Consider the following 3,990-nt stretch of genomic DNA (forward strand, 5'->3'; position numbering starts at 1 on the left):
TTAAACTCTTTTTATTTTAAACAAAAATTGTTAATAGATAATTTAAACATAAAACATCTGCTTAGCCTTTAGGTTTCTAGAAGTAGAATTTCAATTGGGCTCAGTTCAGTGGTTTGCGCGGGATATTCCAAAATTTCACGCCACGTGAGCAATCTGGAGTGTGGCGCTATTTGCTCCCGCTTTCGTTTCTCTCTTTTTTTTGTTTTTGTTTTTTGTTTTATGTGAGTGTTGATGACTTGTGGGTTGACTACTTAGTCCTTAGATAAGAGTAGAAGGGGAGTGGGACCCGCAGACTCATACATTTCACATTAGGTCAAAATGTTACCTCGAGATTAAATAGACCTTTTTAAGGCTTTTTTAAAGGTTTTTGGTCAACGACCATTAAAGGCCTTAACTTCAATAATTTGGGTTGACTATGAAAACATAAAATATTGTTTACGGATTTTCGATCTTTTAAGGTTTGAATTTTATTTTAGAAAATAAAATATAATTTTTTGTCATTGATTTTATAAGTGAAACTAAGAATAAATATAAAAGAGAAACTATTCAATAGTAGAAGATCATACTTTACTCTCTAAAGTGAAATTCAAAATTTAGAGGATCCAAATCTATTGTTTATAGGCTTTTTAGACTTCAAGTGGTTCGTTTCAGATTTAATTTTAATAAGAACAAAAAGTTTTTTTCTATACTTTTAATTTACAAATATCATGTATATATTAAAAATTGATTACTAAATGAATTATTATATATTTATATATTATTTTGTAAATTTTTAATATAATTTTATATTTTAAATATGTATTTTATACAAACAATTAATTAATAAACTATTCTTAGAGTATATGTAATATATTTGATTTTAATTGATATGTCAGCGAACACAAATATAAAATATGACGATTTTGAATAACAATCTCAAAGGTTAACTATTAAAATTTTTGGATGGTAAAATACTTTGAAAAATTATACATATATTAATAGTAAGGTAGTGTTTGGTATGGAGTATTAGACTAACATCAAAAAATTGAAATTTAGTATTATGTTTGATAGTTAGAAATTAAAATTAAAATTTTAATTTTAAATATCTCCAAAAATAAAGAAATAAAAAATTGAAATTTTTAGAATAAAAATTGAAACTTAAAAAAATAATTTTTTTTTAAATATTTTTATCTAAAATTAATAATTTTAAATTTATTCTTTGTACAACTTTAATTATGGCTGGATCAGTTCTTTTACCACCACTTCTATTCTATGTTGCTGTAAACATCACTACTTTTCACCTTTCACCTTCCAACTCTTTTAGTGACAAAACTAAAAAATTTTGATAGTAGGGACAAAGTCTATATAACAAGACAATAATTGTTATAATAAAAATATTATGTGTTACATAAAAAATTAGCTATCGAATCATCTATTAATTATTATGTATTTATGTATAAATACGTACATTGTTTAACTCGTCTTTAATGTATATTTTATATTTCAATATATATTTTATCGGAATCATTATTGTATATGTACATGTATTATTGTTATAATTATATTTTATTATTGTAAAATACGATTAGTCTTTAAAATATCTAATTTACAAATTAAAATATTAAAATACTAATTTAAATAATAACATATAATTTAAAATTCTATTTCTTTAGGTTTTATAATTTAAAATGAATTATTATTGTATATGTACATGTATTATTGTTATAATTATATTTTATTATTGTAAAATACGATTAGTCTTTAAAATATCTAATTTACAAATTAAAATATTAAAATACTAATTTAAATAATAACATATAATTTAAAATTCTATTTCTTTAGGTTTTATAATTTAAAAAAGTAAGTAATATTTTTTTGACAGTACAATCAAATTTTCTCTTTTTCTATATATATATCACTAAATAATTATTTAGAAATTCACTTTTCAACAATTAAAAGTCGTCGACTCTTATTGATATTCATAGTTAAAAAAGTTATTTTAATTAATGCAGTTACGACAGAAAAACTAAAGCTAGTTTAAAAAAAAATACTCTTTCGAGTCGATTTCTAAGAGAGAACACCAATTTTAAATTGGTTGTTAAGTACCGAAAGCAGAATAAAAAATTATTGTGGGGTCAAATTTAATAATTTAATGGAAGCAAATAAATATTGTTGTTGTGCACTACTAAAGAGAAATCCAAATTGTAGTAGAGACACTTGTTCCCGCAACAATATACTTAGAATCGTCCTTGCTCTACTCTATCTCTCCTCTACCACCACATTTCTGCCAACATCCTTCTTTTCAATCGATCACCACCAATATCAATAATATCAACAATAACAATAACATCATAAACATGTCTTAAAATAAAAACAAAGGGGGAAGAAAAGAGAATATAAAAGAAGAAGGAAGGACGAGGAGACAGCAACACAGAAAGAGAAGTCGTCGATACCATGGTTCTGAAAATCGAACCGGACCGGCCAGTTCAACCGGGTTAATCGAAACTGGTCAGCTAGTCGGTCTGGGTAAGCCTAGAAACTGTCTGGCAAAAAACTGGTGTAAAAATTGGTCAAATCGGCGGTTAACCGATGAACCAGTAGAACCGTATGATTTTTTAGAGGGTTTCTGGTTCGGAAATGCATCCTCTAAAACGTCACCATTTTGTATAAAAATTTAAAAAAAAAGGGCAAGTGCTGAAGTGAAAACCCTAAATCCCAATTGTCAATTGAAGCCATAGCCACTCATCTCTCCTATCTTCTCTGAGAAGTGAGAAGCTGAGAACCATTGCAGCCACCAGCCCACCACCACCAGTCGAGCAGCCCACCGCCACCGCATCCCGCAGCCTCCGCGTCTCGCAGCCTCCGCGTCCCGCATCCATAGCAGCAACGGGTTTGACCACCGCAGCCGCCGTTCGTGTGCGTCGTCCATTAGTGGTCGGTCGCTCCTCGTTCTCCTTCGTCACAGGTATCCCTCTGCTCTGCCATGCTCGCCGCAATTTCTCCAGCCCCCTCTGCTCTGCCATGGTCGCCTCCCTCTGCTCTGCCGTGTTCGCCGCAATTTCTCCAGCCCCCTCTGCTCTGTCGTGGTCGCCTTCCTCTGCTCTTCCGTGCTCGCTGAAGATTCTGGTAGGTGAGTCCTCTCCTCTTTGCTGTGTTCTTGCTGTGTTGTGTATTGGAAAGTCGTTCTTGCTGTGTTATGATATGGAATGGTGTGCTGTTGCAATCCTCTCTACTGTGTTTTTGGCTGTTACTGTGTTCTTGTTATGGTGTTAATAATTGTTCTTTTTGTTGTGTTATTGATTAATTGTTAATAATTTATATTACACAATAATCTGTATTTTTTGTTAATAATCTTGCTGTGTTGTTCTTGGTGTTGTATTTAAACTGCTGCTGGTGTTGTGGTTATTAACAATTTAGACATAAGTGTCATGTTATTTACATGGTTTTGATTTTTATGTTTGTGCTTGTGCATTTTTAGTCTTGTTTCAAAGACTAATGTATGGAAGAATACTATATGTATATGCTGCATATTTATGCTTAGGTGCTGACTTTACATAGCTTTCTTCTTGAAGTTTTGCTCTTTATTATGTGAAATTTTAAATTTTATTAAGTTAGAAATTATTAAATTTATATATTTATTATTTAAAATTATTTTTAGATTTTTTAATAATTTTATTTAATATTTAATTAAACCGGTTGAACCCCGATCGAACCAGTGAATCATTAAACCAGTGATCTCACCGGTTCATTGACCGGTCCGGTTCTCGAAACCTTGGTCGATACCGAAAATGTGATGGCACAGGTCACTGCGGTTGCAATGTGGGTGCTGAGCGACGACGTCGAAGGTAGTGAATGCTACCTGCGACGACATCTAGACTCAAAAGGAATCATTGTCAGTGGCGGAGCTTAAAAGTGGCGAGGCCTCTGGAGTCGTCAAGGAGTTGTGCAATGAAGAGAGAGAGAGAGAGAGAGAGAGAGAGAGAGAGAGAGAGAGAGAGAGAGAGAGAGAGA

This window comes from Arachis ipaensis, chromosome B05 (assembly GCF_000816755.2).
Source record: "Arachis ipaensis cultivar K30076 chromosome B05, Araip1.1, whole genome shotgun sequence".
In the NCBI taxonomy this organism is placed as follows: Eukaryota; Viridiplantae; Streptophyta; class Magnoliopsida; order Fabales; family Fabaceae; genus Arachis; species Arachis ipaensis.